Source organism: Miniopterus schreibersii (assembly GCF_964146895.1).
Source record: "Miniopterus schreibersii genome assembly, chromosome: X".
In the NCBI taxonomy this organism is placed as follows: domain Eukaryota; kingdom Metazoa; phylum Chordata; class Mammalia; order Chiroptera; family Miniopteridae; genus Miniopterus; species Miniopterus schreibersii.
In genome coordinates this window covers 63,916,190-63,929,386 of record NC_138104.1, presented here as the reverse complement: position 1 = coordinate 63,929,386, position 13,197 = coordinate 63,916,190, and the positions used below count along the sequence as shown (strand labels likewise).

Here is a 13,197-nt window from a genome sequence, read left to right as displayed (position 1 = left end):
GAGCAAGTTTTGAGTTGCCTCTTATTCTTATACATTGTCCTTAAGGTCAGAGATTATGTGTGTGTGTGTGTGTGTGTGTGTGTGTGTGTGTATACATATATGTATATATAATTAAAATAAATATTTTCCACAATAAAATTTTAAAACAACTAACAACTTAGGTGGTGGTTTAGATATTGTTCTATCTTAATAGGAATAATGAGAATAATATTATTATTGGAAATTATAATTTATTGTGCCAAGTACCTGCTAAGTATACCTTGCTTCCTTCAATATATACATCATTACGATGATGCAGACATGCTTATGTCCATTTTATTAAGAAGGAAACCAGTCCGGCCAGGCATGGCTCAGTGGTTAAGCATCGACCTGGGATCCAGGCGGTCGGGGTTCGATTTCCAGTCAGGGCACATGCCCGGGTTGCGGGCTGCAGCCGATCAATGACTCTCTCATCATTGATGTTTCTATCTCTCTCTCTCCCTCTCCTTTCCTCTCTCTGAAATCAATAAAAGATATATTTTTAAAAAAAAAAGAAAAAAAAAAGAAGGAAACTGAAGTTTAGAGAGGTTAAAGAATATCCCAGGTCATCTGACTAGTAAGTAGTAGGATTCAAACCCAGAACTCTCTGACTTCAAATTTCATGGTCTTAAGTAAACTTACACTTCTCTTTTACTTTTCATTGTACAACTCCCTCAGTTGCTTACTGGAGCTTCTTCCTCAGAGAATTGATGCTCACTTGCTCTTTTTTCCCTAGTGTTTAAAGTACTTTATCTTCATTTTTTGATGTCTTATCAGTGAACTCAACCACACCAGTGTAGGTTGTCATTTGTAAGCCTCAGTTCAAAATCTTCCTCGTAGCATCGGTTTAGTTACCAGGATTTGAGCTTTTTAAATTATGTTACCACAATTTATGATTTTTAAGGTCCCTTTTAACTCTAAAATTCTATGATTGCAAAGCACTTTCTTCCTAATAGCTCTTAAATTTATCAATACAGTAAATAATAAGATTAGATTTTACTTTATTCTGCAGTGGTACATAATGGGATAAAGCACAGGGTTTAGGGACAGAAGGTTTGGTTGGAGTTCCAGCTCTGTAATTTATTAGCTCTATTACCTTTGTTAAGTAACTCAACTTCTATGAACCTCAAATTCTGTAAAATGAAGCTAGTTTAATAACATCTTACAGATTTATTTTGAGCTAGTGGGAGAAAAATATACAGCAGTAAACTGTTTTGTAAATCTTAAATATTAGCAATCTCACTTGTAATCTTTTTTATATGTCTGGATTCTCAAAGACAGTGGAATTCATAAATTAAAATTAAATTTGATTGTAACCAGAAGATTGAAAGTTAGACCTGTAAGAACTTCTGAACACTAGAACAGGTGATGAATCAGTGAGCCTTTCCTAGAAGCACACTAGTAGGCCTAATGACTCTTTGAGGTCCCTGCTAATCTTTTGATTCTCTTGTGACTTGTTTCATATTACACTGCTCTATTAAAGTAGAATACAGCAAAGCATATGACTGCCAGTAGAAACATTGCTTGGCATAGGCAAAGTAAATATATAGGACAAATCACATAACATTTTTTTCCACATCTAATTTTTTCCTTCTTTTATTGTTGACACCATGACAGATGTCCCACATTTCCCCTCACTGCCCTCCTCCACCCTAACCCTCATCCTAGCTTTCACCACATTGTTGTCTGTGTCCTTAACCTTTTATTCAGTCTCCACCACTTAAGAAAACCATAGTCAAACATACTGTAAAAGTTTTGTTGTTTTTTTTCATTTTTGTGTCTGCTTAATGGTTCTACTGGTTTGAAGAGTGTTCCTCCAAAAGTTATGTCCACCGGAAACCTGGGAATGTGACTTTATTTGAAAATAGAGTCTTTGTAGATGTATTCAAGTTAAGGTGTAGTCATACTGGATTATGTGGCCCCTATGACTGATGTCCTTATAAGGAAAAGGAAAACATGGATACATAGACACATAACCGAGAGAAGATGGCCATGTGAAAATAGAGGCAGAGTTTAGAGTTACACTACCACAAACCATGGGACAACAAGAATTTCCAGAAGCCACCAGAAGGTAGGAAAAAGCAAGGTAGGATCCTCCCCTGGAACCTTCATGGAGAGCATGACCTTCCTATATTTTAATATCTGACTTCTATCCTCCAGAACTGTAAGGGAATAAATTTATGTTTTTTTAAAGCCACCCAGATTATGGTAATTTGTTATGAGAGTCTTAGGAAACTAATACAGTATCTGATAAATTTTAATCTCTAATGTACTGTTAAGAGTATTGTAATAAGCACAGACTTTGGTGTCAGATGTACCTGGAGTCAAATCTTGATTTTGCCATTTAGTACCTATATGACCATGGGGAACTTAACCTCACTAAGTTTCACCTTCTTTCTCTGTAAAATGAGAATAACAATACTTACCTCTCATGGTTTTTTGAAGCACTAAATGAGATGATGTATGTAAGTCTTTTGCATAGTGCCTGGCACATATGATAAGTACAAAATAAATAGTAGTAGATACTATTATTGTTATTGTTATCAACATTGGAAAGGACCTAAAAGTTCTTTAAGAAGCATAACATATTTAAAGACTATAATTCCTACTACTACTGTTCTATTGTCAAAATCCTTGCACTAGTATTTTGTAAGTAGGACAACTGAAACTGAAAACAGTAAAATCTGTTGACCTAGTCATAATTCTGATTCTACTGCACAGAAAGGACTAAACCCCAGATCACCTGGGTCATAGTCCAGAATATTATGTCATCCTTGATTATACAGGACTCAAAAATGCCCTTATTTTTTAAAAATATGTTTTTATTTATTATAGAGAGAGAGGAAGGGAGAGGGATAGAGAGATAGAAATATTCATGAAGGAGAAACATGTATTGGCTGCCTCCTGCATGCCCCCTACTGGGGATTAATCCCACAACCCGTGTGTTTGCCTTCACTGGCAATTGAACTGAGACCTCTTGGTGCATGGGTTGATGCTCAACTACTGAGCCACACCAGATGGGCTGAAATGCTCTTTGTAAGACATGAGTCCATATCTTTAATAGATTATACTAAAAAACATAATAATAATGTATTCATTTTGCTTTTGTAAAAGTGTTTTGCATAGATTATCTCATTCAGCATCACACTATCTCTATTTTGAAGCTCGTGACTGGGAAATCTTTCTTCCTCTACCCCTGAAGTGAGGATCTGGGATGACCTGGAAGTTAGAAATTGAGTATGGTCCAAGAATGGGTGACACTAGGGATGAATTTAGGAATGATATTAGGCACAATCTTTCAGATAATATACATATAATAAAGAGTAATGTATTAATTAAATTGATCAAAAATACTTTTATACAAAAGTTTAACTCATTCTCTGGGAATTCATTTTAATTTTGAATGGTTTGCATACTCAAATCTCTGTTTCTCTTTTAAAGTTAGAAATGGTTGTACTTATTTAATTTTTTAGAAATAGATGCAGTTCCTAAATAACAGAACTCATATGGACTGAATTGTGTCTCCCACAAAATTTGTATGATATCCTAACCCAAATACCTCAGACTGTGACTGCATCTGGAGATAGGGACTTTAAAGAGGTAATTAAGTTAAAATGAGTTCATAAGGGTGGGCCCTAATCAGCATGACTGGTGACCTTGTAGGAAGAGGAGATTAAGACATAGATACACACAGAAAGAAGACCATGTGAAGACACAGGAAGACAACCAAGAAAAGAGACCTCAGAAGAAACCAACCATGCAGACACGTTGATCTTGTACTCCTAGCCTCCAAATTTCTGAGAAAGTGAATTTCTGTGGTACTTTAGTATGACAGCTCTGGCAAACTAATACAAAAACTAATTCAGTTTTCCATTAGAAAAACCTGAGCATGGAAATATCTGCTTTGTGTCAGCTAGATTATATAGTGATTATTATATATCACTAATAATTAAATTTATTTATTATTAGTGATATATTACTTACCAGAAGGGTGGCAGGGCACTGGGAAGAAAAAGTTTGGGCCACAGTATGATCTTTTATACTCACCTCCAGACTGTATAGGAAATCTCAATTAATGTTTGAGCTGTTATCTCAGTGCTTTCTTAATAATATGCTGTTTTATATTTATTATTGTGAAATTACTTTATAATGAGTATTTTGGGGACCAGACAAAAGCTTTTTTCAGAGGCTAACCTACATCTAAAATAATATTATATTAATCATAATATTAATATAATCATTATTATAAATATTCTTATGTAATTATAATAATTAATGTAATTAATAATATCAATATTATTTCATTATAAAAACAATGCTTATTGAAAATTCAAACAATACAAAAATGTATAAGATAAAAATTAAAGTCCTCTTCACATTGCCGCCTCTCCTATCACTATTCACAGATTACTAATATATTTAGCTTGATTTGTATCATTTTAGATCTTTCTGTATTTACATACAACACATGAATGTATATTTGTATAGGTTTGAATGCTTTTTAACTGGGTGATAGAGTGCATATTATTCTATGACTTATTTCACTTAATGTATCATAGATGTCTTTCCATGTTAGCATATATTCAGTTTTAGTGATCTCAAGGTATTCCACAGTATGGATATACTATGATTTATTTAACCATTCCCCAATGATGAGCTTAAGAAATAAAACTTTTTTGGTTTTCTTGATTATAAAAGTAATAGAATTCCATAAAATATAAACAAAATAGAAATGGATAAAGTACGTCTTTAGTAATCACTGCACGGGTTAAGGATGGAACAAGATTCTATTGTACACAACACTTGGTACTTTTCATTTTGACAAGTCTCTTGATATAGCTATAGTTAAACACACCATTTTGAAGCTATGACTCCCATGCTTTAACATATCCCTCCCCAGTGGGCTGATCTGGAACTTCTTTGCTCCCGTGCCCTTCCCAATATGACTCCCATTTCTCTCAGGTTACCCCTTGGTGGGGACATATATAGAGCTAAAATGATGAGATCTATATATGTGAAGAGTGATCAGCTAGAGTGCAGCTAATTATAAGTTTCAGAGTTATGATTTGGGTTTCTACTCTAGCTGTGGACCTAACAACACTACTTTCAGTCACATAAGCTATAACTCCCAGTACATTTGATTATGGTTATGAGGAAAATAAAAATATTTGACTGGAAGTCAAATTAAGTAGCTATCTATTATGCTAAATGGTAGAAAATCTAAGATGAAATGACGTTAAAAGAAAAGGCGTATTTTTCTTTTTATTTATTTAGATGTTGTTAGAAGTAATTTTTATTATTACCAGTTTACAAAGATAACTAAGGTCATTTAACTATTAGAGTCATAATAAATATTACTTCAAGTGCACTTATGTGCCAGCTACTGCTCTAACATGTTTTAGGTCTGTTGATTCATTTAATTCCCATTAAAGCCTTATGAAATAACTATGATCATATGTCCTTATGGATAAGAAAACTGAGTATAGAGAGCATATTAGTTTGCTAGAGGTGCCATAACAAATTATCGCAAACATGGTGGCATAAAACAACAGAAATTTGTTTTCTAATGTTCTGGAGGGAAGAAGTCTCAAATCATGGTGTTGGCCAGGCCTGATTCCAAATTTTGTCTCTTTTAGCTTCCAGGGACTGCCTTTGTTCCTTGGCTTGTGACTGCATCATTTCACGTTGGAAAAGGCACATTTTTAGATATCTTTGTTTTGTCAGGTTATTGAGATATCATTTATATATAATAAGAATGTCATTTATAAGTGCACAGGTTGATAAGTGCACACATTTTTGCAAATGTATATAGTTATATAAACACCACTACCGTCAAGACATAGAATATTTACATTGCCTTGAAAATATTCTCTCTGCTCCATTTGCAAGCAGTCTTCTCACTCTCCACCCTGATAACTACTGATCTGTTTTTGTCTCTATAGCTTTACCTTTTTCAGAATGTCATAATCAATTGAATCATAAACTACATAGCTCTTTGTATCTGGCTTCTTTCACTTAGCAGTATGGATATAAGATTCGTACATGTTAGTGTGTGTATTAGTTTCTTCCTTTTCATTGCTGAGTGATATTCTATATTATAAATGCAACAAAATTTGCTTATTTATTCACAAGTTGATGAGCATTTGGGTTTCCAGTTTTTGGCTATTATGAATAAAGCTGATAAGAATATTTATGTACAGGCTTCATGGAAATGTATATTTTTATTTCTCTTGGAAATAAAAATCCTTAAGAATGGGATCCCTGGATTGTATGGTTTAACTTTATAAGAACCTATCAAAATGTTTTCCAAAGTAGTTGTACCATTTTACATCACCATCAGTGATACATGACAGTTCCAATTGTTCTACATTTTCACTGTGACTTGGCATTTTCAGTTTTTTTAAAACCATTTTAGTGTGAATGAAGTCATATCTCCTTGTGGTTTTAATTTGCACTTTGGTAATGACTGGTGATAAACATCTTTTTATGTGCTCGTTTGCCATCTGTATATCTACTTTTATAAAGTGTCTATGTCTTCTGCCTGTTTTTATTGAGTTGTTTGATTTTTCAGTTATAAAAGACCTTTAAATGTCCAGATACAACCCTTTTTATTTTTAAGCAAATATGATTGCTCTCCAGGGATAAAAATGAGCATCAATGGGAGGGAATTACCAGGTGGCATACTTCTGCTTGATATGAGGACGACATGTCTAACAATCAGAGTTATCTATTAATAGAATGGGCTGCCTCAAGAGTTGATAAGATTCCCACTACTTCAGGTGTTAAAACAAAAGCTGGGTGACCGACCAAGTATTAGGGATACTGCAAAGCAGATTTATACATCATAGATACAGTTAAACAAAATGGCATTTAAGGACTCTTCCAAATATAAAAGTTTATAGTATTAAAATAAATCAAGTCAACATCATATTAATGACATACAAGATTTATTGGTGACACCAGTAAAAGGTAAAACATTCTGAAAGAATCAAGCTGGGGTTGTGACAACTCCTGTTACTTTCCCAGCTAGTGAAAAATTGGCTCACAAGAAGTCGGCAAGATGGCAGTGCTTTAACAAGAAGCAAAACACCCTTGCTTCTGGCCACAGACTGGATTTACAGCTAAAATATTGTGTAGCCAGATTGGAAAACAAGAGAAATATAGCTGATGGACATATTTCGAATAAGGAGCTCTGAGAAGCACTGAAGAAACATTGTAGAGACTTGTAAGAGAGGGGAAGGCATAGAAAGGGGGAATCCCCCTTGAAGTGAGTTTTGGCTGTGAGGCCTGAAGGTTAGAGGCTGCAAATATTCCCCTCCCCCCTTGTGAGTGTGAACTGGCATCCAAAAGCAGGGATCTCAAACCCGGAGCAGTGGAGAAGGGAAGGAGAGCCTGTGCATACTGGGCAGAAGGATCCAGAGATACAGTCTGCCTGAGAGGAGGGGGCCATGCCTTCCAAGTGAAACAACTTGCCTAATGATGGCAGCCCAGGTAGGAAAGATTCACCCCAGGTGCTAAACACAGGAAAGGTTGTCCCACAGTGTGTAGCTTCTGAATACAAAGGGCTATGTGGGCTGCACCCAGCAGCCACCTAAATGGATCCTCTGCTTTCCTGTAAGGGATTGTATAGAACCTCAGCAAGCATTTAAATTGTGGCGCTCAGGGAAGGGGAAGAGAGCCCTCCCACTGCCAGAGAGAGGGATTGGTGGTGCAGATCAGATTTTTGTTTTCTCTTTTTCTTTTTCTAATCCTCACCTGAGGATATTTTTTCCCATTGCTTTTCAGAGAGAGAGGAAGAGGAAGAGAGAGATAGAAACATCAATGTGAGAGAGACATATCAATTGGCTGCTTCCTGCTCGAGCACCAACCCAGGCCTGGGATCAAGCCTGCAACCCAGATGCGTGCCCTAGGCTAGAATCAAACCCGGGATCCTTCAGTTTGTGGGCTGATGCTCTTACCACCAAGCCAAACCAGCTAGGGTGTCGATCAGAGATTTTTGACCTGCTCTGAAGAGAGCCAGGATAGCGCACAGAGCTGCCCCAGCTATACTGAAATCAGCTGTGTAGGAGACCTGCTTGGGGCTGACTTTGTAACCCCTCATGCTTGGATCCAACGAACAAGGGTGCTAGATCCTCGCAAAACAGGTTTTCTGCCTATTTTTTACTTTACATGTTTTTGGTTACTGGCTGGCACCTCACAGCATCCACCTTCCTAGCTTGCATTAGGGAGACAGACCAGTGAAAGCTGGGACTTGTGCTTTCATTGTGGAGAGTTTGAACTGAGGGTGCTGTGAGATCAGTGAGCCAGAACCGGGAAATGAGGGGTGGAGCATGCCTACCTCTCCTGCAGGCTAGGAACACCACCCCCAATAGGAAAAAGGCTAGTTCAGCTCACTGAAGTCCCAGATATGCCCCGCTGTGCACAATTCAGTTGGAGAAGGGAGAACAGCTCCTAGGAAGATATTACAAGATTAAGACACTCAGGGACTATTGTTTGGGAACCGGAGGAAATGCTTAAAATCCCTTCTGGTAGCTGGGCAGACAACACGCACACCAGAGTCTCTTTTGATCAATCCTACTGAGCCCAGTCTTCTGAAACTACCCATACAGAAAAGGCAACAGACGGAATTCAATCTGAAACTGCAGTAGGCCGTTGTATGGGGAACTAGAATTGGAGGATAAGGTAGACTGAGGAGTTGGCTTTGAAGCAGAGATTAACTTCCCCACTGTGAGTGCTTGACTGCAAAATCTCCAAGTAAAGGACACAATCAAAGCTTGAGCTACACTAGCTGGCCTGTACCCTAAAGACTCTGTTTGGAAGATGGTGGAGACAGACCAGGCAACCACAAGGGGGAAACGAAGTACTGACAGCTGTAGGTGGTCCACAGGGAGCCTCAGACCAACCAGCTACATAAGGACATCAAAGCCAAACCTAGACAGCTCCTGACATTGGCTGACACAAAAGTACCACCCAGGAGACCTGAAATCAGCATACAAAACAGCCTTGCCCAGCTGGTGTGGCTCAGGGTTGAGGATTGACCTATGATCCAGGAGATCACAGTTCATTTCCTGGTCAGGTCACAAGCCCAGGTTGCAGGCTCGATCCCCAGCAGGGGGTGTACAAGTGAAAGCCAATCAGTAACTCACCACTGATGCTTCTATCTCTCTTTCTCTTCCTCTCTCTGAAGTCAATAAAAAGGTATACATTAAAAAAAACAGTGAGCCTATAATAACAAGCTGCCCAGATGAACTTCACTTTTTTTGCTCCTTTAAAAAAAAGGAAAAAAATTAAAAATCATTTAAAATAATATTTTTAATATTTTTTACAAATTTTTAATTTTTTAATTAATTTTTGTTATAGATTTTTTTGTCCTGGTTTGCTTGTTGTTGTTTTTTGTTTCTGTTTTTGTTGTTCTATTATCAAAATTTTCTTGATATTCTCACCTTTATGCTGGGATATAATAATAATAATAATTATAATTATAATCATTAAGTGTATTGGTTTTCCTTACTGTTTCTTCCATATCTCTTATTGACCTTCTTCCTTACCTATCCCTTACCTTTCTCAGTCTTCTTGTTCTATTGGCATAACTATTTTTTCCCCCCTCTTTTTTTCCTCTTTTTTCCTCCTTCATTGTCTGTCTTCCTGTCTATTGTTTTGTTTTGTTTTCTTTAACCACTTTCCTATTCCTACTCTTTACCTTTTCCTTCCAGAATGTTTTCTTTGCCACTTTTATCTCCCAGTAGCTCCCCTATTTTTTAATTTTTATCATTTATTTATTTATTTGTTTGTTTGTTTGTTTGTTTATTTTACAATTAGCAATAATATATTTTTCTCTCTATCTCTTTGGCCTTAGAATTTGTGTACACACTTCACTTTTCTAATTCAACTTCGTTTTGGGTAATTTTTATTGTGATTGTCAGGATATTTTATACATTCCTGTTTGTTTGTCAGCTTGGTTGTGTTTTGTTTTGCTCTTTCAGCACCTGTACAACAGCTCACAATGACATGATTGTGGCTGAGTCTTGCAGTTAGCCAGGTTGAGAGGAGACTCCTCCCACAAAAGGGTCAACTACAATCTAGGAACAATCATAACAGGAGAACACAAAGAACCAACAAGAGGGACACACTTAGAGCATACAGCTCAGAAGTATAAGGAAAACACAACTCTGGGTCCCACTGGACATTCCCTACAAAAGCCCACCCCACAGGGCTGAGAGAATGCAAATATATCTAATATACAGATACAAACACAAAGAGACTAAACTGACGAGACAAAGAAACAAACCCCAAACTAAACAAATTAAAAATCACCAGAAAAAGACCTTGATGATATGGAGTTAAGCAAGTTATCATAAACAGAGTTCAGAGTAATGGTTATAAAGATGCCCAAGGAAATTAAAGAGAACCACAAGGCATTTAGTGGATACATTCAGGAACTCAATGGGAAATACAAAAAACTTAGTGGAAATTAAATCAGCATAAAAAAAGACAAAGATGCTATGAATAAGAACCAGGCAGAAATAAAGAATACTACATCTGTCCTCAAGAATATGAAAGAAATTAAAAACAGACTGGATGAAGCAGAGGATCAGATAATCTAATCAGAATATAAGGTAGAAAAAAAACACTTGATTAGAGCAGCTAAAAGAAAGAATACTTAAAAAGCATGAGGACAGTTTAAGGGAGCTCTGGGACAACATGAAACAAAAACAATATCCGCATCAAAGGGGTTCCAGAATGGGACAAAAGTGAGCAAGGGATAGAGAATTTGTTGGAAGAAATAATGACAGACAACTTCCGTGAGCTGGTGAAGGAGAAAGCCACACAAGTTCAGGAAGCACAGAGGGTACCAAACAGAAGCAACCCAAAGAGACCCACTCCGAGACACATCATAATTAAAATGGCAAATGGCAAGGACAAAGAGAGAATCTTAAGGGCCGCAAGAGAGAAACAATCAGTGACCTACAAACTAGCCCCTTAAGGCTGTCAGCAGATTTCTCAACAGAAACACTTCAAACCTGAAGGGAGCGGCATGAAGTTTTCAAAGGAATGAGAAGCAAGTACCCTCAACCAAGACTACGCTATCCAGCAAGGCTGTCATTCAAAATAGATGGTGATATAAAGAGCTTTCTAGACAAAAGAAAGCTAAAGGAGTTCAGTACCACCAAACCAGCATTGCAAGAAATGCTAAAGGAACTGCTTTAAGAAGAAAAAATATTGAGAGAAAAAAACATAAGGATAAAGGAAAAAAATGGTGTTAAATAAGTATATATCAATAATAAACAAATGTAAACAGAATAAATGCTCTAATCAAAAGACATAGCGTAGCTGAACGGATAAAAAAACATGACCCATATATATGCTGTCTACAAGAGACCCACCTGAAAGCAAAAGATTCACACAGGCTGAAAGTGAAGGGATGGAAAAAATATTCCAAGCAAATAGAAACCAAAAAAAAAAAAAAAAAAGGTGGAGTAGCAATACTTATTTCTGACAAAAAAGACTTCAAAATAAAGACCATAACAAGAGACACAGACTGTCACTACATAATACTAAAGGGACCAATCCGAAATGAGGATATAATCCTTATAAATATATATGCAATCGATATAGGAGCACCTAAATATATAAAAAATTCTTGGTAGACTACAAGAGGTAGATCCACAACAATACAATCATAGTGGGGGAATTTACCACCCCACTGTCATCAATGGATAGGTCATCCAGATGAAAAATCAGCAAAGAAACACAGATCTTAAGTGACACACTAGATCTAATGGATTTAATTTATATTTACAGAATATTTCATCCAAAGCAGCAGAATATACATTCTTCCCAACTGCACATGGAACATTTTCAAAAACAGACCACATGTTAGGACACAAAACAAGTCTTTGTAAGTTCATGAAGATTGAAATCATATCAAGCATCTTCTCAGCCCACAGTGGCATGAAACTAGAAATCAACCACTGTAAAAAAACTCAAAAATATTTAAATAAATGGATGCTAAATAGCATATTATTAAACAATGACGGGTTACCAATGAGACCAAGGAAAAAAATCAAAAACTTCCTCTTAAAAACAGAAAATGAACAAACAACAATCCAAAATCTTTAGAACATGGCAAAAGCAGTCCTGAAAGTTCATAGCTTTACAGGCATATCTCAAAAAACAAGAAAAAGCTCTAAAAAGCTATCTAACACTAAAACTAAAAAAATTAGAGAAAGAACAGCAAAAAAAGCCCAGGGGAAGCAGAAGGAAGGAAATAATAAAGATCAGAGCAGAAATAAATGAGATAGAAATTTAAAAAACAATACAAAGGTCAATGAAAACAAGAGCTGATTCTTTGAAAAGATAACTAAGATTGATAAACCTTTAGCCAGACTCACCAAGAAACAAAGACAGAGGACCCAAATAAATAAAATAAAAAATGAAAATGGTGATATAACAACTGACCGAACATAAATACAAGGGATTGTAAGAAATACTATGAGTAACTATATGCCAACAAACTTGACAACCTGAGTGAAATGAACAAATTCCTGGATACCTACAATCTTCCAAAACTCAATCAGGAAGAATCAGAAAAGCTGAATAGGTGGATAACAACTGATGAAATTCAAGCGGTAATAAAAAAAACTCCCAGCAAATAGGAGTCCAGGACCAGATTGATTTACAGACGAGTTTTGCCAAACATTCAAATAAGCATTAATACCTATTCTCCTCAAACTATTCCAGAAAATTCAAAAGGAGAGCAGACTCCCAATCTCTTTTTATGGGGCTAGTATTATGTTAATCCCCAAACCTGATAAAGAGACTACAAAGAAAGAAACTTACAGATCAATATCCCCAATAAACATAGACGCTAAAATCCTCAATAAAATATTAGCAAATCGGATCCAGCAATACACAACAAATATCATACACCATGACCTAGTGGGATTTATTCCAGGGATGCAAGGGTGGTATAAGAATCGCTAATCACTAAATGTGGGTTCAAAAGATGCTGTCACTGAGAGAAGAAGCAGAGTGCCCTTGTTCCCAGCCATGGATTCGATTTACTGCTAAAAGACTGTGTAACCAGCTTGGAAAAACTAGTGATACATACCCGTGTGGAAATATTTCGAGTAAGGAGCACTGAAGAAACATCATAGAGTCTGGTAAGATGGGGAGGCA

The 13,197-nt window shown here is 36.4% G+C and overlaps 1 protein-coding gene across 3 annotated transcripts in view; it reads left to right on the top strand.

Annotated features, from left to right (window-relative positions):
- The window catches only part of ZDHHC15 (zDHHC palmitoyltransferase 15), a 180,421-nt gene that overhangs the window by 48,286 nt on the left and 118,938 nt on the right, over positions 1 to 13,197 (top strand). The window lies entirely within an intron of this gene.